The sequence below is a fragment of the Panicum virgatum genome, chromosome 9N (assembly GCF_016808335.1).
Source record: "Panicum virgatum strain AP13 chromosome 9N, P.virgatum_v5, whole genome shotgun sequence".
Lineage (NCBI taxonomy): Eukaryota > Viridiplantae > Streptophyta > Magnoliopsida > Poales > Poaceae > Panicum > Panicum virgatum.
In genome coordinates, this window is record NC_053153.1 from 73285163 (window position 1) to 73309663 (window position 24501).

Genomic DNA, 24501 nt, shown 5'->3' on the forward strand with positions numbered 1-24501 from the left:
TCCCCTCTGCACACCCTCCGTGGCTCCATCCCCACCGCGCCCCCTCCGCCGGCCCCTCCGTTGTGCCACCATAAGCGAGGGAGTAGAGAGACGGCGGAAGCTCACCTAGCGTCGTGGGTGTTGGTGAGGCAGTAATACCCGACGTGGTGGCTGAGGTCCTTCACCAACGTGCGCTCAGCCGTGAGGGGCGCGAGGCAGATGGACATCTTGACAAGGGTCCTGTCGGGATGGGGGCGCTGTCTGTGGGGGCAGTTCGTGAGGAGGCGTCAATAGGGTGGAGGTTGAGGACACGAATTAGGTCGATGGCGGCGGACGGGGAAAGCGCAGGGCTAGGTGCCATGGCGCAGGGGGGGGGAGGCAGAGGACGCTCCCGCCATCCGTCTAGCCGCGGGCGGTGGAGATGGTGAGCAGGAGTAGACAGAGGAGCACGAGCGTGGAGCTCCTACTGGTGGATCCCATGGGTGGTCCGGCAGTGGCGGTGGCATCAATCGATGTAACCTTCAGAAGTGGAGGCGAGAAGAGTGGGGAAAGGCCAGCTCCAGCAAGACCTCAACGCCCCGCCGCTGCACAGAAAACAGTCCACGTGGATCTCATTTGAACTATACATACACAAGATTTACCTAGTTTGTTGGTTCCCCTAGCATTTTGAAAGCTCTCTATTTTTTACATTATATTGTTGGTAAAACTCCAAATCTAGTTAGAAAATAGCTATCCTCTTGGAGATACTCTTATACTAGACCAAACTACCAATCACTACCTATATAGCTTATCAAAACCATAATCGCTTTTGCAACTCGGGCGGTGTTGCATACTATTTCGGCCATTGCAACTACTACTTGAGGGATGATCTGAAGACCCTGCCTGCTCCTATGGAGACACTTGAAAAGGAAATGAAAGAACAACACAAAATCAACTGATTCATCTGTTTATTGTTTCATCAAAACTGCTGCAGGTCAGAAAAAAGCAACAAGATTAACGAATATGCCTACAAAATTGAATTTGGAGCGGGATAAAACACGACGAGTCGAGCTACATGTGACCGCGCGACCTGCTACTCCTTCCTTTTCGAGCAATCATAGGATGCCACCTGAAACTTCGAGCAATCATAGGATGCCACCTAGAACCAATGAAAATCTGCTAAGCACTACAATCGCAGCTGGGTAACTAGAATCTGCTAACTAGCTCTTCGCGGAGACCTAAAACAAACGAAAATCTCCCTACGGGTTAGGGGAGGCCGGAGGCGTCTGCGCACGCGGAGTTCTGATAGTGGTGTCGCGCGTAGACGGTGATGGGCAGGGGAGGCTAAAGGTGCCGGCGCCGCGCTGCCGCCTACCCATACGGAGATACGGCCATGGCATTGCGCGTCGACAGTGAAGGGTGGTGGAGGCCGAACGCGAAGCCGGCGAGTAGCTGAACCTACGGCGAAGGGCGGCGGAGGCCGCAAACGGAACCGGCGAGCGAGGGAGTAGCTGAACTGCTCACACAAGATCTCGGGTGGGCCGGAGTTGGAACCGTTGTCAGGAGGGGTGTTGAGGGGGAGGCGGGGCGCGTGGGGAAGCCTGACACGCGGGTCGGGGCAAGGGGTAGATCGCGCGGGGAGACGAACACATGAGGCGGCAGACACATGAGTTAGCGGACACACATCTCACTTCGTTCTTTTTATGTTGTAAAGATGTAATAAAGATACTTGCTTCTTTATTGAACAGATGCATCGATCCGTTGTGCGTACAAAGGTTGCACACGTAGTAGTATCGTAAGTTCGTACCAATCTAAATACGAGACAACAATTTCGCAAAAAAATACGAGATAATAATCCTTTTAAGCCTACCGATTTGCCTCTACAATTTCATCAATGACTACGCTGAGCGCCCGTTCATCCGTGACTAATGGAGAGTGTCGAACGCCAGCAAGCTTGATGGATTTGAAGCGCTCCTTTTGACCCGGCTGCATACCAACCTTCTCCTCCAACGCCAGCATGCTAGCTAGCGAGATTGATCGTGTCGTCGCCGTCGCCGTACACCATTTAAGGCTGCCTATCGAAGCCGTCGTCCCAGTAAATCAGCTGCTCCACCGTCGGGATACCCACCCCAATGATTTAGGTCCACGGCACCATAGGTGCCTCGAAGTACTCCATCTTCGGGAGCTCGCGGTCTCTGAACGCCCGGACGGCGTCGGCGGAACCGACGGCAACGAGCAGGTCGGCGATGTCGTAGGCCGTGTAATTCCGGTTCCTAGTTATCACCAGCGGCCGGTTCCCAAACACCGCCGGGGACGGTAGGTTGGCTATGGCAGTCTCGAAGGTCCTCCACAGTCCACATCGATCTCATGGCCAGCTTCGGAGCCGCCTGGACAAAGAGTAACCCTAGCGGGCCCGAAGCGAAGGCCATCAAGGAGCCGACGTGGCCCCCACCGGACGACGTCGGCGCCACCGTAATGAGGTGCTTGACGAAACTGCCCCGCCACTGGAGCGGGGCGTTCCTGATGAACTCGAGTGCCACCGCGCCGCCGAAGCTGTGGCCGAGGACGATGACGGGCCTGCCATGGTTCTTCCTGCTCGCGTCCTCGACGAGCCTCGCCAGCCGGCGGAAATAGCGGGAGTAGTAGACTTGGGACATCTGGCCGGGCAGCGGGGGAGCGTACCGCAGGTCGTATGGAGCTCCGAAGAGGGTTTCTCCGTCACGGTAGCCAAGCCGCCTTTCTAGTGCAGACCTCAGTGCTCCCAAAGAAAACTCCCTGTGTCGATCGGAGTAGATCAGTATAGTAAGGCTGATTCGGTTAGACATGAATTTATTCCGGATTAGAAATATATGTAGAATAAAATATTAATAATAAATATAATAAGAAACCAGAATTTATTTCGGATTAAGAACTAATTGTAACCACAAGAGACCGAAAATCAATCTAAGAGTCGAGAGGTGTGGAATCAATTTCGATCTTTTGTTGTACTTATTATGAATATATTTTGTTGCAATTAGTTTTTGATCTGGAATAAATGTGAATCTCTTATACATTCACGGTCTGAAATAAATTCATATGTAATCGTCTAAATGATATAAGCTAGCATGCACTCGTGGTTCGTGGAACCTGACGAGCATGATCCATTGCTCGGCGATCGAGTATTACTAGGGTTGGGCTTACGGGTGTTGTGGGTCCTTGGAGCCGGACCCGGCGGCAGAGCCGAAGCCAGGGACATGCGTCTCGACGCCGGGCAAGTTACGGAAGTCCCGGAGGACGGGCCGGAGGACGGGGTCGTAGACGAGGCGCATCTGGTTGACGAAGCACTCCGCGCGCTCGACGTCCAGGCAGGGGCGGAGACAGGGGGCGGGCTGGGGCCTGGCCCCGTATGGTTCCCAAATTTATATTGAACATTTGAATTTTAATTAAATTTTTATATAAATTAGTATAGTTGGCCCCCTAATAATGAAAAAAAACAAATTCCTGGCTCCACCCTGCGTCCAGCTCCCAGGTTCGGTTTGTCCACAGCCCGAACCACCCCTCCCCTTCCATCCAGCTGCAGCCTGGCGTCAAGGGCCGGTAGGCGTCGGTTAATCGCGCCTCCAGGTTGGGGCAGGACAAGCCGGGGATCAGCACGATCGGGTGCAGGCCACCGCGGCACCGCCGATGCCGTCCTCCGCCTGTCGCCGGTGGGACGCGGGGAGTTGGCCTCGGACTCGGAGGGAAGCTGGCCTCGGACTCGGAGGGAAGCTGGGAGGAGCAGCAGAAGAAGCGAGGAGAGCAGGCCTGGTAGCGTGGCGCCCATGGTCGGGTACGTTTCGCGGCCCCGCAGGTTTGATGCCACTTCTGTTGCCAATTAATCAATTTGGCATGACTTTGAAGAGTTTGTGTGTGTATACGTATATCACTATCACGTGTACCATGCGAGGGTGTAGGTGGAACCAGTTGGGCCGGTGCGTGGCACGATCACGGGGGCCACGGCGCAGTGCTTATCTCAGTTTTGGTCGGCTCTGCTAACTACTCGCTCCATCTAAGAAAAACAAGTCATTCTAGGATTTAAAATTTATCCAAAAAAACAAGTCATCTTATCCTATTTAAATAATGTATATCCATGCAAAAATTAATTTGTGCCAAACATGAGTAATAAATAGAGACAAACATGATCATTTTACCTTCTAGTTAATTTATCCAATTCCTAGAATAATTTATTTTTTTGGGACAGAGGGAGTACTTTTCTAGGCCGGCGGTGAGGCTTGGGACCCAGGTCCATTGTACATTGTCCATGCTGGTCCGAATGTTGGGCAAATGTTATCGCATCTTGCAGTTTGGACAAGCACATATCTTTTTTATAAATATTAAAATAATTAAAAAACAATTCTCACCTAAACCTAAAGTGGAACACTCTTACCCCACACAGAGAGACAGATGGCTCCACACAGTAGGTCTGGTGGATACATGGTGAATTGATGAAAACAGCTATCTATATAACCTTTATATGCAACTCACTAACTGTCATAATTATATTCCTCTCAATCCTCATGCTGCAACGTTATCTACTTTTGTTGCACTACCTCATTAAGCCACCAACGATGGAAGAAGCACTAATTCATCCACCTTCTAACCTCGTCTCTTCAATTCTCTCATGTTTGTAACTTGATCATCCAAGCTATCGTTTCCTTAAGTCTCTCTATCTACCAATGCCACCACCACCACCACCCTTTCCACTTCTCATGATATGTATAGCCCCAACGCTCTATATATTTTGCACGGTCGAAGCCATTGCAGCATTGCACACACTCTCGACTCTATTATTCCATTCGGTTCCGGCAGCTCCTCGCCTTCCCTAGCTGTTTCGCTACTCTGAAATTCTAACTTTCATCACTGTAGAATGCAGGAAGAGCACCGTGCAGTAGAGACCTCATCAATCCTTATGGGTTCTCCACCTCCTGCTCCAAAGAGTCGAGAAGCAGCGCTGCTCCACGTGTTTCCTCTTCCACTATTGCTAGAGCCACTAATCCCATCATTCACGAAACCTATTCTTGGGGAACCATGGATTCATGGTCACGGATTATAACATTTATTTGCACAATTGTTCCAGACCTCTTCTCTTCGGTGTTACATATTCATTCATTGTGTTATGATCTATGTTTGGTTCCTCAATATTTTAATGTGGCTACTCATTTAGCATACTAGCCTATCAACCCGTGCTTCCGCACGGACTAATTAAAATTAATATAAGAATGATGTCAATAATTATAATTACGTATCTCACGCTCTTTTTCATCAATTAAATATTCTAACACATACTCTAAAATATATATTTATCACTATTTAGTTACAATAGATTTCATTTTGCATCATACCTCCACAAGTATTCGATATATATATTTAGTTGAACTATTTGTTTGTAAATTGGTAGTCTTATCTCTTCCATCATACATAAATATATGGTGACACATCGTGGGTAATATTTTATATAAACAATAATATCAGTAATGAAAGAAATTATTTTAGATTTTTATATTGATACTTTAATATTTTATTATAATTATACAATTTAAATTCAGATTTAGGAGTAATTTAACTTCTGATAATGATATAATTGGATTATTTATATGCAAATTTAGGGGGCTATTTGTATTATAATGGCATATGTGGGTAATTTACACGAAGATTAGGGGGTTACTTTAGATTTGTTTATAGTGGCATAGGTGGGTAATTTAGATACATGTTTAGGGGTATACTTTAGTCTATTTTTATAATGGCAAATGTGGGTAATTTATAAGGAAGGATAACAGATCCAATGGATATTATAATTAGAGTTGTTAGATTGATGGCTAGATGTTTCTGATTTTTGTGAGAATGTATAGGATTTCTCTAATTTTTTAGAGTATCCACCAAGGATCCTAGGTGGTTTCATGTGGAGACTTCAAAAGAGCCTCCAATTAGTAATAGTAAGATGGATTTTTTTGTTGTTGCACTTCATTGTAACTATGCAGGTTTTTCGGTTCATATGAATTGATGTTTCATGTTCTTTTGATGGATGAATTGGGGCACAATGATGCTGGTTTTCCTCGGTTCCCTTATAATCTGATGTCCCTTTTGCATATGTTGCTAGAATACAATTGCCAATTGATACGATAGCATAGCTTGAAGTATTAGATGTGAGTAATAACTGATTCTATTTGAATTTGTACATACTTACGTTCTCAAATTAATAAGGAATTAATGTGCACTCTTCATTCGTCTTCACTATTTAAGTATATCTTATATACAAGCACGTCCTATATATCTCCAATGCTAAAATTGGCTGCAACTTTATAACTCTAGCTATTCAGCAAACTCAACTTTAACATTTTTGTTCAGAAAACCCGCAGCAACGCGCGGAGTATTCAACTAGTATAACTTATATAGACCTAACCCACTAAGGGTCATTTACTCCTATTTCTCTGTGATCACGTTAAGCCACGTCACTTTTATTATCGTCAGATCATCTGTGTCCTCTAAATCCATCCGTCCATATATCATCCCCCATCATCCTCCATTAGCATCAACTATAATGATCATAATCCTCCACTACAGCACCCATAATAATGATCATAACTCGAGTGTCACTATTGATAGCTTTTCAGCTCATCGTCTCACTTCTCTTCTTCCTTCCTGCAACTATAAAAAGGCGCCCAGCCTCTCATAGTTTATCAAAAAAAACTCTCTCAAATCCTGCAGCAATGTGTGGAGAATCACCTAGTTTCTAAAAAAAATTTACCCAAAACCTCTAATTTTTCTCACCACGGCTCTCCTACGTACTAGCAGCGTACCGACCAGTCACATTTATTATGTGTTATTTAAGCAACTTCAATATTGATTTAGGAAATATTAATATTAATTGATCATAGCAGAGAGGACACGGCCAATAATCATGGGTGTCATATGAAAAGCCGATTAGCTACAATCAACTATTAGGAGAGATAATGTATTTCATTTCTTATTGTATTGCTTATGGAAATATTTCAATACCCATTTAGACCCTGGGATGAGAAACTGAGTGCCAAAGCACTTTTGTATCATACAAATTGCAACATGTCTCATGTTGCTTTTGTAGATACCTAGCTAGCTCAAATTAGTGCACTCCAACAATACCATACAGGTCGGAGTCAAATCAAATATCTATAGATATCTAAATGGCATAAAAAGATCTTGATTTGTTATTATCAAATCAGAACACATCAAAAGTGGGATATCGAGATACTGGCTAACTAATCCTTATTTTGCCAGAATATAAACTGATACCAAAGTACTAAAGTTTTTTATGAATCATCAAAATAGATTCTAATGAAAAACTTTGGTCTATCATTCTGAAGCTCATATCAATATATGACTTCTATGAATGATTAAATTATGATTCATCGAATCATTGAATATTACCTATAAATGATAATTAAAGTTTGTAAATTTACTAGCTCAGACATAGCACAGCTCCAACGAGATGCCATTGGACGTGAATTAAAAATATATTCAGATATTTCCAAGGCACATTGAATCTTAGCTTTAGCTAAGACAAGACTATTGTTGGTTACACTAACGCTGGCTAGAATTATGATCCCCATAATACTAGACCTTAAACAGGTTTTTATAATTTTACATGGTGGAACAGCTACATCCTGGAAGTCATCAAAGCATACACTTGTAGCTATATCCATGAATCATTCTGAAATAATTACATTATATGAAGCTACTAACTATTTTATGGGGAAATAGAAACTTTGCAAACCAAATCATGAGATTTGCAAGGCTCAGGGGGAGACTCTCTCTGAACCATAATCATCAGATTATATAATTGTACTCTTTTCCTAAATGAGTTTTTCTATCAAGGTTTTTCTCATATATAGGTTTTTTAATGAGGCAATATTGTATGTTATATCTCAAATTTTCCCCATGGGGGTTTTTAAAGGGATATTCGAGATATATTAGATATATCATATCTTCTGTTTTCTCATCAGAGTTTTTAAGAAAATATTCAAAATATTATTTCTCCTCATATTTTCCCGTTGGGTTTTGGGGGAGATTTAGTTCAAATATGATCCACAGATCATAATACATTCAAACTTATTTATGAGTTTTTCCTTACAAGGGTTTTCTCATATAAGTTTGCAATCAGTGATATCCCATATCATTTTTGCCTTATATTTTTTCCACTAGGTTTTAAAGGAGTTTTTAGTAGAATAACAACACATATATATCATATCAATATTTTCTCCTATTTTTCCAAAAGGGTTTTAAGGAGTTTTTCCAATGACATATCCATACACAAATAGGTTTCTCCTCAGATTTTTCCCACAGGGTTTCTAGAGGAGTTTTCCCATACAATCAAACAATGAATGAGGATTACAAGACTACAAGAAGAAGAAATTGATCAAGGGGGAGTGTTATGAAGAAATAGAATTAGTGATCAATTTTTGTAATTAATAATTAGTTGGTGGTTTATGACATCACCATCCACGAAAGGGTCAAACCGAAGGGGTGTGTCCCTTCGGTCCCTTTGGCCCCTTGGGCATGTATAAAAAGCTGTAATCCCCTCTAATCAATCGATGGAATCATTCACTCAATTCATTCTCTCTTCTACTCTTTCATTTTCACTACAACATATTGATCGATTCGGGTGACTCCGACTCTACTCGATTGATTTCCTTTTTTGTTTGGGAAAGACAAATGCACCTCATCATTATGCGAATTATTTTTCAAACAAATCTTAGAATAAAGGTGCATATTATTATTACCAATCATCACTAGGATAGCTAAGTCATACTAGCCGTGCTAATAGTGCGGGACACCTTACTAGTTCTTAACAGGAGACAGTTCTTTTGAGGCTAGCGATTTGCTTCTACAATTTCATCCATGTATGCTTTGATGTACTGTGTCATCTACTCTTGCTTCTTGTGCATTATTATTCAACCACCTTAGCATTTAGATAGACACATGCCATATATCCCCTACAAGTTGTCATAAATAGTATAGACGCTTTAAATAGACATGTCTCGTGAGGTGTCTCAGTAGTGTCTGGTCGGTTCTCGTACAGCGCATGCATCTACTTGTGATCGATCGTGTCTCCACACGCATCAACTGGAGGCACCCATCATTGAACTGAGAGTTGTCCGCTAACGATGGATGCAAAGATCACTCACCATCTCGTGACCATCAGCGTCGAGGATTTTTGTTTTTGATGGCTCATCGTCGAGGATCTGAAACACGCTCTGCTAATAAGCGCACGCGCCAGGAGGGCGTACCACGCGCTCGATTGGACAGTGGGTGATTTTTCTTTTCAGAAAATTTTTCTACTTTTAGAGTTGTATGAATAACTTCTTCCAAACAACTACTCAATGATATTTTTCTCAGTACAACTATTAGATGATAATTTTCAGCACATCTTTACGATACTTATAACTTTTATGCATATTTTTTCCAACCAACTTTTTATATGCATATTTTTTCCAACCAACTTTTTATATGCATATTTTTTCCAACCAATTTTTTATAGGACAATTTATTAAACACGTCTTGTACAAATTTTACGCATACCGTTGTTCAGTTAAGCCTCCTTGCTAAAATGATAACTTTAAACATAACTTCCACGAATACCTCTTCACACAACTTTTATGCATAAGTTGATCATACACCTTGTAAAAATACAACTTGTCAAGATAAGTTTTTGGGATACTTGTATGAAATATTTGTCAAAAGGACATCTCGAAAAGGATATAAAAAAGGAAAACAAAAAGATTGAAAAAAGAAAAATAAAGAGAATACTAGGTAGTTCAAATACATAGGGTTACATGGCTGAGGTCTTTCACGTAGAACATATGGACTGTAACCTAGACTCTTATATTTACTATATGTATATATGCCCGACAAGCATGGGGCACACACACAGCTTCCGTCGCTGTTGTGTTCACCGTGAAGCCAGCTGGGAGAATATGTAGTCCGATTATAACGTACAATGATGGATCATGGAATTGGATGAAAAATAAATACTGTTGGCAGGCCCACCCATGTGAAGCCGCGCGAGGATCTGAAACGCCGGCAGAGTGTCACAGTTTTTCAGCATCTGACTTCATACGTAATTTCAATTTTATAATATTTATTTATAAAAAATAACACACAATAAACTATATATAATACCTAGCTTAGCTTCTTAATTTATTGAACAGATGCATCGATCCGTTATGTGTACAAAGGTTGCACACGTTGTAAACTTGTAGTATAGCATCGTAATAACAATCTTAATACGAGATAACAATCCTTTTGTGCCTAGCGATTTGCTTCTGCAATTTCATCCATGATTGCGCTGAGCGCCCGTTCATCCGTGATTAATGCAGAGTGTTGAACCCCAGCAAACTTCATGGACTTGAAGCGCTCCTTTTGTCCCGGCTGCATACCCACCTTCTCCTCGGACGCCAGCACGCTAGCGATATTGATCGTGTCGTCGCCGTCGCCGTACACCACTTCAGGCAGCCTATCGAAGTCGTCGTCCCGGTAAATCAGCTGCTCCGCCGTCGGGATACCCACCCCACTGATATAGGTCAACGGCACCATGGGCGCCTTGAAGTACTCCATCTTCGGGAGCTCACGCTCTCTGAAAGGCCGGACGGCGTCGGCGGAACCGACGGCAACGAGCAGGTCGGCGATATCGTAGGCCGAGTAATTCCGGTTCCTGGTTATCACCAGCGGTCGGCGCCCAAACACCGCCGGGGACGGTAGGGTCGCCACACGGCAGTCTCAAAGGTCCTCCACATCGATCTCATGGCCAGCTGCGGAGCCGCCGGAATAAAGAACAAGTCTAGGCCCGAGACGAAGGCTGTCAGAGGGCGGACGTAGCCCCCGGACCACGTCGGCGCCACCGTGATGAGGTGCTTGACGAATCTGTCCCGCCACTGCAGCGGGGCGTTCCTGACGAACTCGAGCGCCACCGCGCCGCCGAAGCTGTGGCCGAGGACGATGGCGGGCCTGCCGTTGTTCCTCTCGCTCGCGTCCTCGATGAGCCTTGCCATCTGGCGGAAGTAGCGGGAGTAGAATTGGGACGTCTGGCCGGGCATCGGGGGAGCGTACCGCGGGTCGTAGGGAGCTCCGAAGAGGGTTTCTCCCTCACGGTAGCCAAGCCTTCCTAGTGCAGACCTCAGTGCTCCCATACAAAACTCCCTGTGTGGAAATCATGTAAGCTAGCAAGCACTCGCCGAAGCTGACTTGTTGATCGATCCATACTCGGCGAGTATTACTAGAAGAAGTTGGGTTGGGCTTACGGGTGTGTTGGAATCTTGGAGCCGGACCCGGCGGCGGAGCCGAAGTAGGGGACGCGCGTGAAAGTGATCGGGTGCTCTAGCCTAAGAGGGGGAGGGGGTGAATTAGGCACTAATAAAAACTTAGACCTATGGCTCCAACTAGTTTGCACAAAGCTTAAACTAAAACAAGCTATCTAGATGTGCAACTAGGTTGTTCTAGTGTAAAACCCCTATCCCAAAAGAGTTTAGCAACCTATAGCCTTTCCTATCAAGAAACTATTCTATGAAAGTAAAGGCATACAAATTACTAGAATGAAATGCGGAAGCTTAAAGAGCGGGATAGGAGATAGCAAACTCTTGACGCGGGTGTTTATCCCGTGGTTCGGTTAGCCACAAAGGCACACCTACATCCACGTTGTTGTAGCACTCACTAAGAGTATTGCTACTCGGCCACCAAGTCTCTTCCGTGAACACAATCACGGTCACCTTGGCCCCGGGTTCCACTAAGGAGCTTCTCCACAAAGGATGGGGGTCTCCACGTCCCCCGCACAAAGGTGTCGTCGCCGCTCCACACCAAGTCGGAGGGTCGATGACGTTGCCGGCGAGCTCCACGCTCCAAGGTGCCGGCGCACCAAGCTCTTGTTTTGGTTCACTAATGAACCACAGCACAAAGGCTCTAAGCCTTGCAAACTCACTCACTAAGAGCTAATCCTTTACACAACACTCTCAAAGTGTGCTAAGGGCTAAGGATATGATCTTGATGCTTTTGTATGGCTTGGAGATGTTCTTGGGTGTGTGTGGGATGTCCAGCAACTCCAGCAATCTTCAAATGGCCGGGGTGAGGCGTATATATAGGCCACCAAGTCTTGTAGCCGTTGCTCCAACGGTTAGCTGAAAATCTGCGTACCACCGGAAGAACCGATGCCTCTTGGCAGGGTAGCGTCGGTTCATCCGGTCACTCATAACACGAAGTAGCCGTTGGACTCCTGATGGCTGACGCAGAGACCACCGGTTGAACCGATGTAATGCACCGATGCCTCACCGGTTCAACCGGTGCTGAAAGAATCTTCTCCTGGATGCTGACGTCATTACACCGGTGGTATGCACCGATGCACCGTCGGTTGAACCGGTGCTGAAGAAACTTCTTCTGGGCACTTGACATCGTCTCTGGTACAAAGGACGGCCATTGCACCGATGCCCTATTTTAGACCGTCGGTTCAACCGGTGCCTATAGGCTGACTTGGCTTCGATTCCCTTCTGCACCAAAGTATCAAGGCGTCGGTTCTTCCGACTACCATCGGATGCTCCGATGCCCTGGCGTCGGTTCTTCCGGTGCTCCTGAATCGAAGAGCTTTCAGGGCGCTGCCCTGAGACCCGCGAGGGGCGGCTCCCCCTCGACCCCCGTCCGCTAACCGGGTAGCGGAACCCCCGTAGGGGCAGTCCATCGGGCCTTGCTACGCCTATCTTCTCTTTCTCTTTGTCATCACTTGAACCTAAAAGCCTGAGAATGATTATCTTAACAATCATATTAGTCCAAGTGTTGTGTTGTCATTCGATCACCAAAATCACTCGAAATGGCATAAATGGTGCCATGTTCGTTACAGCGCGTCTCGACGCCGGGCAGGTTACGGAAGTCCCCGAGGACGGGATCGTAGACGAGGCGCATCTGTTCGACGAAGCACTCCGCGCGCTCGACGTCCAGCTCCCAGGTGCGGTTCGTCCACAGCCCGAACCACCCCTCCCCTTCCACCCGGCTGCAGCCCGGTTTCAAGGGCCGGTAGGCGTCGGTTAATCGCGCCTCCAGGTCGGGGCAGGACAGCCCGGGGATCAGCACGATCGGGTGCAGGCCGCCGCCGATGCCATCCTCCGCCTCTCGCCGGTGGGACGCGAGGAGGAGTTGGTCTCGGACTCGGAGGGAAGCCGGGAGGAGGAGCAGCAGAAGCGCAGAGAGCAGGCCTGGTAGCGTAGCGCCCATGGTCAGTCCGCAGAGTGAAGCCACTTCAATTATCAGTATGGGATGACTTAGTGTGTGTGTGGATACAGTATATATATGCACCACATCACGTGTACCATGCGTGGGAGCGACCGAGCGAGGACGCTGGGTAGGTGGAACCAGTTGGGCAGGTGCGTGGCACATTCACGGCCACGGGGCCACGTCGCAGGTCTTATCCCAGTTTTATGAGCCGATCGGCACTGGCAAACTACTTGGCGGCTAAGGTGGAAACGGATAGCAGATATCTCTATCCGATTAAATATCAATATGGATATCCATATTCGTATTCAAATTTAATATAATATTAAAGTGGATACATCCGAATCCGGTTTTCATTGATTTTTTCTATCCGATTCCACATCCATATTCGACAATATCCGACAATATCCGACACTATCCGTATCCGTTTTCATTCAAAAACTATTTTAAAAAATTATATTTATTTTTGACCACCCATATAATTAATTTTTATAATAAAAATATAGAAAGATTAAATTTGCTTTTAAATATTCTTGTTTTATCTTAAAATTACTTCTATATCTTTTATTTATATATAATAAAATTATTTATATATTTATTGAATTATATTTTTATTTCTAATTATATTTTTATGTATTTATTTATTAACATATTTATTGATCAATAAATATTTTTAACTAGATATCTTTATTATATTATTAACTTTAGTTTGTACGTGTATAACGATTTTATAATCTTAAACTACTAATAAAAAAATAGCTAAACATTAGCTCATATATCCGAATTAGAATCTGAATCTTCGTTTTGCATTCGTATCCGAGAATATCTGAATCTGTATCCGTATTCGATTTAAAATGTGATAAAAAATGTTATTCGAATCCGATTTTATGTGAATTCGATCGATTTCCATCCTTATTGGCGGCGGCGAGGCTCGGGGGCCAGGGCCATTATTGTACGAGGCTCAAGCTGAAATGATGAATGGTTGAAACGTTGCGCAACTTGCAGGGTTTTTTATTTTCTTTTGGAGCAAATCGCAACTCACAGTATGGACAGGCACATACTAGCTAGCTAAAACTAATCTTTTCCATTGGGTCACGTGTTGAAAATAAACGCACATGAGTAGGTGAGTAAACCAAACTAGTAGATCAGCACGTGACAAACACGAGCCACTCGATCGCCGATCACACGATGGATCCTATGTTCAAACCGATGATGGTAATCCCTGACTGCCTATCCCGCACCAGTGTATCACTCACGACGAACCGGTCGTTCGCATGCTGGCAACGACCAAGTCGGAGCTGTTGACTACGCGCGGCGCCTACCTCAGCTCATCAAAAAAAAAATTATGCAGCAGCATGGTTTTGATTGGGTTGGGTTTGTGATTAGAGGAGGAGGTGATTGAGTTTTGCTCACCAAAGCGACGAAGAGGTGATAGCACCCAAACAATTCAGGCAACCAAACAGATAAAGGGTTAACGACCAGCCTTAACTCTGTCTAGCAAACAAAATAAAAGGTTCTTGCATTGTCCAAAACTAGCTTGAGCTAGCCATGCATATCTTATATCCACGCTTAGAGCATCTCCAACAGCCTAAGTAAACTGAGTTGGTTATGTGAAAATAGAAAAACTAGGCTCAAATCCAGATCTAACAGGCTCTCCAAACTCCTTGGCTCGGTATCTGGCTAGCAATCCAGCCTCCTCCACTAGCTTTCTTTGGTGAGACACTCGGCTTGGTATCGGTCTCCTCCTGCGCATCCTCCGTCCCCCTCTGCGCGCCCTCCGTGGCTCCATCCCCTCTGCGCCCCCTCCGCCGGCCCCTCTGTTGTGCCACCATAAGCGAGAGAGTAGAGAGACGGCGGAAGCTTACCTAGAGTCGTGGGTGTTGGGGAGGCGGTAATACCCGACGTGGTGGCTGAGGTCCTTCACCACCGTGCGCTCGGCCGTGAGGGGCGCGAGGCAGATGGACATCTTGACAAGGGTCTCGTCGGGATGGGGGCGCTGTCTGTGGGGGTAGTTCGTGAGGAGGCGTCAGCAGGGTGGAGGTTGAGGACGCGAATTAGGTCGATGGCGGCGGATGGGGAAAGCGCAGGGCTAGGTGCCACGGCGCGGGGGGGGAGGCGGGGGAGGCAGAGGACGCTCCCGCCATCCGTCTAGCCGCGGGCGGTGGAGATGGTGAGCAAGAGTAGACAGAGGAGCACGAGCGTGGGGCTCCTACTGGTGGATCCCATGGGTGGTCCGGCAGTGGCGGTGGCATCAATCGATGTAACCTTCAAAAGTGGAGGCGAGAAGAGTGGGGAAAGGCCAGCTCCGGCAAGACCTCAATGCCCCGCCGCTGCACAGAAAACAGTCCACGTGGATCTCATTTGAACTATACATACTCAAGATTTACCTAGTTTGTTGGTTCCCCTAGCATTTTGAAAGCTCTCTATTTTTTACATTATATTGTTGGTAAAACTCCAAATCTAGTTAGAAAATAGCTATCCTCTTGGAGATACTCTTATACTAGACCAAACTACCAATCACTACCTATATAGCTCATCAAAACCATAATCGCTTTTGCAACTCGGGCAGTGTTGCATACTATTTCGGCCATTGCAACTACTCCTACTTGAGGGATGATCTGAAGACCCTGCCTGCTCCTATGGAGACACTTGAAAAGGAAATGAAAGAACAACACAAAATCAACTGATTCATCTGTTTATTGTTTCATCAAAACTGCTGCAGGTCAGAAAAAAGCAACAAGATTAACGAATATGCCTACAAAATTGAATTTGGAGCGGGATAAAACACGACGAGTCGAGCTACATGTGACCGCGCGACTTGCTACTCCTTCCTTTTCGAGCAATCATAGGATGCCACCTGAAACTTCGAGCAATCATAGGATGCCACCTAGAACCAATGAAAATCTGCTAAGCACTACAATCGCAGCTGGGTAACTAAAATCTGCTAACTAGCTCTTCGCGGAGACCTAAAACAAACGAAAATCTCCCTACGGGTTAGGGGAGGCCGGAGGCGTCTGCGCACGCGGAGTTCTGATAGTGGTGTCGCGCGTAGACGGTGATGGGCAGGGGAGGCTAAAGGTGCCGGCGCCGCGCTGCCGCCTACCCATACGGAGATACGGCCATGGTATTGCGCGTCGACAGTGAAGGGTGGTGGAGGCCGAACGCGAAGCCGGCGAGTAGCTGAACCTACGGCGAAGGGCGGCGGAGGCCGCAAACGGAACCGGCGAGCGAGGGAGTAGCTGAACTGCTCACACAAGATCTCGGGTGGGCCGGAGTTGGAACCGTTGTCAGCAGGGGTGTTGAGGGGGAGGCGGGGCGCGTGGGGAAGCCTGACACGCGGGTCGGGGCAAGGGGTAGATCGCGCGGGGAGACGAACACATGAGGCGGCAGACACATGAGTTAGCGGACACACATCTCACTTCGTTCTTTTTATGTTGTAAAGATGTAATAAAGATACTTGCTTCTTTATTGAACAGATGCATCGATCCGTTGTGCGTACAAAGGTTGCACACGTAGTAGTATCGTAAGTTCGTACCAATCTAAATACGAGACAACAATTTCGCAAAAAAATACGAGATAATAATCCTTTTAAGCCTACCGATTTGCCTCTACAATTTCATCAATGACTACGCTGAGCGCCCGTTCATCCGTGACTAATGGAGAGTGTCGAACGCCAGCAAGCTTGATGGATTTGAAGCGCTCCTTTTGACCCGGCTGCATACCAACCTTCTCCTCCAACGCCAGCATGCTAGCGAGATTGATCGTGTCGTCGCCGTCGCCGTACACCATTTCAGGCTGCCTATCGAAGCCGTCGTCCCAGTAAATCAGCTGCTCCGCCGTCGGGATACCCACCCCAATGATATAGGTCCACGGCACCATAGGCGCCTCGAAGTACTCCATCTTCGGGAGCTCGCGGTCTCTGAACGCCCGGACGGCGTCGGCGGAACCGACGGCAACGAGCAGGTCGGCGATGTCGTAGGCCGTGTAATTCCGGTTCCTAGTTATCACCAGCGGCCGGTTCCCAAACACCGCCGGGGACGGTAGGTTGGCTATGGCAGTCTCGAAGGTCCTCCACAGTCCACATCGATCTCATGGCCAGCTTCGGAGCCGCCTGGACAAAGAGTAACCCTAGCGGGCCCGAAGCGAAGGCCATCATGGAGCCGACGTGGCCCCCACCGGACCACGTCGGCGCCACCGTAATGAGGTGCTTGACGAAACTGCCCCGCCACGTCGGCGCCACCGTAATGAGGCGCTCCCAAAGAAAACTCCCTGTGTCGATCGGAGTAGATCAGTAGAGTAAGGCTGATTCGGTTAGACATGGATTTATTCCGGATTAGAAATAATGTGTAGAATAAAATATTAATAATAAATATAATAAGAAACCAGAATTTATTTCAAATTAAGAACTAATTGTAACGACAAGGGACCGGAAATCAATCTGAGTCGAGAGGTGTAGAATCAATTTCGATCTTTTGTTGTACTTATTATGAGTATATTTTATTGCAATTAGTTTTTGACCTAGAATAAATGTGAATCTCTTATACATTCACGGTCTGAAATAAATTCATATGTAATCGTCTAAATGATATAAGCTAGCATGCACTCGTGATTCGTGGAACCTGACGAGCATGACCCATTGCTCGGCGATCGAGTATTACTAGGGTTGGGCTTACGGGTGTTGTGGGTCCTTGGAGCCGGACCCGGCGGCAGAGCCGAAGCCAGGGACACGCGTCTTGACGCCGGGCAGGTTACGGAAGTCCCGGAGGACGGGGTCGTAGACGAGGCGCATCTGGTCGACGAAGCACTCCGCGCGCTCGGCGTCCAGCTCCTAGGTTCGGTTTGTCCACAGCCCGAACCACCCCTCCCCTTCCACCCGGCTGCAGCCCGGCGTCAAGGGCCGGTAGGCGTCGGTTAATCGCGCCTCCAGGTCGGGGCAGGACAAGCCGGGGATCAGCACGATCGGGTGCAGGCCACCGCCGATGCCTTCCTCCGCCTGTCGCCGGTGGGACGCGGGGAGTTGGCCTCGAACTCGGAGGGAAGCTGGGAGGAGGAGCAGCAGAAGCGCGGAGAGCTGGCCTGGTAGCGTGGCGCCCATGGTCGGGTACGTTTCGCGGCCCCGCAGGTTTGATGCCACTTCTGTTGCCAATTAATCAATTTGGCATGACTTTTAAGAGTTTGTGTGTGTATACGATATCACATCACGTGTACCATGCGAGGTGTTAGGTGGAACCAGTTGGGCCGGTGCGTGGCACGATCACGGGGGGCACGTCGTAGTGCTTATCTCAGTTTTGGTCAGCTCTGCTAACTACTCGCTCCATCCAAGAAAAACATGTCTTTCTAGGATTTAAAATTTATCCAAAAAACAAGTCATCTTATCCTATTTAAATAATGTATATCCATGCAAAAATCAATTTGTGCCAAACATGAGTAATAAATAGGGACAAACATGATCATTTTAGCTTCTAGTTAATATGTCCAATTCCTAGAATAATTTATTTTTTGAGACAGAGGGAGTACTTTTCTCTTTTCTAGGCCGGCGATGTGGCTTGGGACCCAGGTCCATTGTACATTGTCCATGCTGGTCCAAATGTTGGGCAAATGTTATCGCATCTTGCAGTTTGGACAAGCACATATCTTTTTTATAAATATTAAAATAATTAAAAAAACAATTCTCGCCTAAACCTAAAGTGGAACACTCTTACCCCACACAGATGGCTCCACACAGTAGGTCTGGTGGATACATGGTGAATCGATGAAAACAACTATCTATATAATCTTTATAGATGCAACTCACTAACTGTCATAATTGTATTCCTCTCAATCCTCATGCTGCAACGTTATCTATTTTTGTTGCACTACCTCATTAAGCCACCAACGATGGAAGAAGCACTAATTCATCCACCTTCTAACCTCGTCTCTTCAATTCTCTCATGTTTGTAACTTGATCATCCAAGCTATCGTTTCCTTAAGTCTCTCTATCTACCAATGCCACCACCACCACCACCCTTTCCACTTCTCATGATATGTATAGCCCCAACGCTCTATATATTTTGCACGGTCGAAGCCATTGCAGCATTGCACACACTCTCGACTCTATTATTCCATTCGGTTCCGGCAGCTCCTCGCCTTCCCTAGCTGTTTCGCTACTCTTAAATTCTAACTTTCATCACTGTAGAATACAGGAAGAGCACCGTGCAGTAGAGACCTCATCAATCCTTATGGGTTCTCCACCTCCTGCTCCAAAGAGTCGAGAAGTAGCGCTGCTCCATGTGTTTCCTCTTCCACTATTGCTAGAGCCACTAATCCCATCATTCACGAAACCTATTCTTGGGGAACCATGGATTCATGGTCACGGATTATAACATTTATTTGCATATTTGTTCCAGACCTTGTCGGTGTCCTGACCTGGGGGTCCGGATCCCAACTAGTAAATGCTGCGTGTTTCCTCGTCCCAGATGTTGATGCAAGAGGCAACACAGTAATGCACAGGTTTATCCTGGTTCCGGCCGCGGGGAGGTACGTCCAGCAAAGGGGGTGTGCGAGGGCACTGTATTATCTTGCACCCTGAGTGCTTGTAGTAGGGGGTACAAGCGAGGCGAGAGAGGGAGGGAGGCTCCCAAGTCTCTGCTAGAAGAGGAGTTGAGCGTGGCGAGTAGTGATGTTGGGGCTAGGAGCGAGTGTGTGCTCTGTGAGTGATGTAATGCCTAGAGAGCCAAACGATCGATCGACCGACCCCTTTAAGGGAAGCCCACCTTCTCCTTTTATAGACACAAGGAGAGATGGGTACATGCACATGGGATCGCAGAAGTCGTCATTTCTTCCTGAGCTGTGGGAATACAATAGTCGAGTACTGTGGGAAGTACACTGTGGGGTATGGCGTCGGGCATGCCGTCATCCTGGGCATCGTCCTTGACTTCGCGGAGATCACGCCGGCGTCCTGTTGATGCCAGCAGGCGGCGTGGTCATCGCTGTAGGGCGTGCAGTCCTACAGATGTGGCGTGGTCGTGTTCCGTGGGCCCCGCAGGCCAAGGTCTTTAATGCTCTAGTGTTGACGGGGCACGTGGCGACCCCGGACCCCCTGGACAAAGTGTCGGCGGGCACACTAAGGAGGTCCGAGGGTTGCGTGGAGGTCCCGGACCCCTCGAGGGGGCAGGTCCGGGACTCCGTCTGCGTTGGCGTGGAGAAAGTCGACGAGCACCACTTCCTATTTGCTATCGATAGTGGCGCCGATCTGCAACACCTTGTCGTCGGGGTGGCTTGGGTCGAGAGGCACCATCTTGATACCCTCGGCGGGTTCGAAGCTTCCCGCGTGTCGGTGCGTGGAGTCCAAGGCCTCGCTTGCCATTTTGTCGAGGGTGACTGCGATGGCCTCGTCCTTCGCTTGAGCCTCCGCGTGCTCAACGCACTCGACGTCGCACTCGTTGGCGTGCTCGAACGAAGAGCCGACGGTGATGACGCCCTTTGGACCCGGCATCTTCAGCTTGAGGTAGGCGTAGTTGGGGATGGCCATGAACTTGGCGTAGCAGGGACGACCAAGGATGGCATGATAAGATCCTCGAAACCCCACCACCTCAAAGGTGAGTACTTCCTTGCGGAAGTTGGCTGTCGTGCCGAAGCAGACAGGTAGCTCGATCTGGCCGAGGGGTTGGACGCGCTTCCCCGGCGCGACGCCATGAAATGGCGACTTGCTGGGGCGAAGCTTGTTCAATCCAATCCCCATGAGCTCCAAAGTGTGGGCATACAAGATGTTTAGGCTGCTGCCTCCATCCGTGAGCACCTTGGAGAAACGAGTGGTGCCGATGATGGGGTCGACAATGAGCGGGCACCGTCCCGGATGCGGGACGTAGTCGGGGTGGTCCTCGCAGCCAAAGGATATGGTGTCCTTCGACCAGTCGAGGTAGGATGGCGTGGCCTTGGTGACGGAGAAGACTTCCCGGTGCTCACGCTTGCGCTGCCGAGAGGTCATGTTCGTCGTTGGTCCTCCAAAGATGAAGAAAGTGTTCTCCACCGGGGGGAACTCATCATCTTCACCTTTGTCGCCAGCATCCTTTTTCTTGTCCTCGTCGCGATGCGCGACGCGGTTGTAGTACTTCTGGAGCATCTCGCGCTGCTCGAGGGTATGATTGACCGAGCCCTTGTGGTAAGGACACGGCTTCTTAAGCATGTCGTCAAACAGGCCACCACCGCTTCGAGGGGGGCCTCGAGGTCCTTTGCGGTCCGGGGCGGCAGCGAAGGCCTCCTCGGAGTCCTCTGCCTGCCCTGATCCGCGCTGGTTCGGTGGGACCGGCTTCTTTCCCTTCCTTCCCCGCTTCTGTTTCTTGACGGGGGCGTTGGGTTTGACGTTGCTGCCCTCCGCGGGCGCGTCGTCCTTGCGCTTGTTCGGCTTGTCATCAAAGATGGCACCAACAGCCTCCTCGCCGGCGGCATAGTTGGTGGCGGCGTCGAACAACTCGTTGGTGTTAGCGGATCGGCTTATCGCAAGCTCGTGCACCAGGTTCCTGCACGTCATACCCTCGAGGAAAGCGTTGATGACCTCGACTTGGGTGACGCTGGGGAGCTCGGTGCACTGCTTGGAGAAGCGCCGCACGTAGTCGCGCAGGCACTCATTGGGCTTCTGGCGACACCCTTTGAGGTCCCATGAGTTCCCAGGGCGCACGTATGTGCCCTGGAAGTTGCCCACGAAGATCTTGACTAAGTCGGCCCAGTTGTGAATCTGGTCCGCGGGCAAGTGCTCGAGCCACGTTCGTGTGGCGTCAGCAAGATGAAGAGGAAGGTTGCGGATGATGACCACGTCTTCTATCGTACCACCTAGCTGGCACGCTAGGTGGTAATCGTTGAGCCAGCCTGCAGGATCGGTCTCGCCTGAGTACTTGACGAGGGTGGTGGGTTGTCGAAAGCGCGAGGGAAAAGAAGCAGTTCGAATCTCCCGGCTGAACACACGGGTGCCCGGAGGCTCCAGAGACTCACCCCTGTCATGCTCGGGGTCGAAACGTCCTCCCCATCGAGGGGTGTATTTCCTGCCACCGACGGTGTAGCGGGCGTCGCCGTCGCCGGCATGCCCGCGCGTGTCGTGAAGTCGCTCCCTTACGGGAGGCTTTTCGAGGCGGTCGAGCACCGAGGGTGCCTTCGCACCGGGCGCTATGGCTGCCTTGCCCTTCCCTGCTGGTGGAGTGTGCGCAGAAGCCTCATGGTCCTGATGCGCAGTCCCACCGGGCTGCTCCGGGGCTTTCGAGCGCATATGAGACGCAGAGCTCTCGGCCTGCTGCACGGCAGCTTGCTCGATGAGCACCTATGCCTCGCGGCGCAAGTTGCGGCCCGAAGGTGTTGATGGTTCGGGCATGGCTTGGAGTAGGTAGGCCACGGCGACGAGTTTTTCGCCGGCCATCTTCAGTTCCGGAGGTTTGTCGATGTTGTCGTCGGCCAGGATGCGCTCCCGGGCAATGCGCGCCGCCGCCTGGGCATGTGCACCACGCGCGGTACGCTGCTGCTCGAGCATGGTGCGCAGCTCCTGTGTTTGTCAGCGTTGCTCGTCGAGCTTGGCTTGAAGCTCTTTGAGCTGTGCCAGCTGTGCTTGCTGCACCGCCGAGCTTGATGAAGAAGAAGGGGCCGCAGGTGGCACCACCGGTTGGTTCGCCTGTGCATCCGCCCCGTCGTCCCCGTCGCCGCTCAGGGCGTTGTCGTTTTGCTCGTCCGCAAGATCGGCCATGAAGCACTCCCAAGTGGGATTGTATTCCCCCTCACTGGAGTCCTCAGAGCAGGTGAGGCAATAAGCCGTCACGAGCTGGAACGAGCGGAAAGCGTCGGGGTCGCGGACCCCGAAATAGTCCTCGACCTCCTCGGCCGTGAAGTTGTTCATGAAGAAGTTGAGGTCGTCGACGATCGAGCTCGCTGTCTCGGGGTAGGATTCGTCAGGAGACGACGCGATGAGGTTGCGGATTGACAGGAGATGATGACCCGGCAGATCCTCATATTCGGCGAAGTTGGTGCTGGACGAAGAAGCGTAGGACGCAGCGTTGCGCATCCCGATGGGGAAGGGCGACGCCGCAGTCGTGCCCCCCCCCAAGGAGGCGCTAGCACTACAGCCGGTGATGGTACCGGCATAGCCGACGTCAAGGCACGAGATGACGAAGCGATGGCCCCGTCGGTCGCGATGCTGAGTTGCGACATACCAGCCTCAACCCACGCGGGGAGCTGTGGCGTGCCGCATGGCGCCGCTCCGCGCGTGCTGGTCGCGAATGCTGGCCCGAGCGCCTGTTGCGCCGGGCTGGTGAAGTCAGTGTGACGGGGTTGCGTCTGGGCGAGAGGAGCTCCATAAGGTAGCCATTGCCGGTTGCTCTGAACTCAAGACTCCCAAACCAGATCACGAATCCTGCTGAGAGCGGATCCGAAACACCCATGGGGTATGGGTTGGATCTGCTCGCCATCCCTGGAGATCAAATGGGAACAAAAGAGAAAATGTCACACAGCGTCCCCTACCTGGCGCGCCAACTGTCGGTGTCCTGACCCAGGGGTCCCGATCCCAACTAGTAAATGCTGCGTGTTTCCTCGTACCAGATGTTGATGCAAGAGGCAACATAGTAACGCACAAGTTTATCCTGGTTCCGGCCGCGGGGCCGTACGTCCAGCAAAGGGGGTGTGCGAGGGCACTGTATTATCTTGCACCCTGAGTGCTTGTAGTAGGGGGTACAAGCGAGGCGAGAGAGGGAGGGAGGCTCCCAAGTCTCTGCTAGAAGAGGAGTTGAGCGTGGCGAGTAGTGATGTTGGGGCTAGGAGCGAGTGTGTGCTCTGTGAGTGATGTAATGCCTAGAGAGCCAAACGACCGATCGACCGACCCCTTTAAGGGAAGCCCGCCTTCTCCTTTTATAGACACAAGGAGAGATAGGTACATGCACATGGGATTGCAGAAGTCGTCGTTTCTTCCTGAGCTGTGGGAATACAATAGTCGAGTACTGTGGGAAGTACACTGTGGGGTATGGTGTCGGGCTTGCCGTCATCCTGGGCATCGTCCTTGACTTCGCGGAGATCACACTGGCGTCCTGTCGATGCCAGCATGCGGTGTGGTCATCACTGTAGGGCGTGCAGTGCTACAAATGTGGCGTGGTGGCGTTCTGTGTGCCCCGCAGGCCAGGGTCTTGCATGCTCCAGTGTTGACGAGGCACGTGGCGACCCCGGACCCCTTGGACAAAGTGCCGGCGGGCGCACTAAGGAGGTCCGAGGGTTGCGTGGAGGTCCCGGACCCCTCGAGGGGGCAGGTCCGGGACTCCGGCTGCAGGTGCAGTGTGTCCCTCTTGGAGGGGCACG

The 24501-nt window shown here is 49.1% G+C and overlaps 3 pseudogenes; all 3 read right to left on the reverse strand.

The window, feature by feature from the left end:
- Positions 1-1700: 1700 nt before the first annotated feature.
- Positions 1701-4239, reverse strand: LOC120689338 (annotated as a pseudogene).
- Positions 4240-10062: 5823 nt separating this feature from the next.
- LOC120689339 lies at positions 10063-13243 on the reverse strand (annotated as a pseudogene).
- A 3427-nt stretch (positions 13244-16670) lies between these two features.
- Positions 16671-17416, reverse strand: LOC120692680 (annotated as a pseudogene).
- Positions 17417-24501: the final 7085 nt, after the last annotated feature.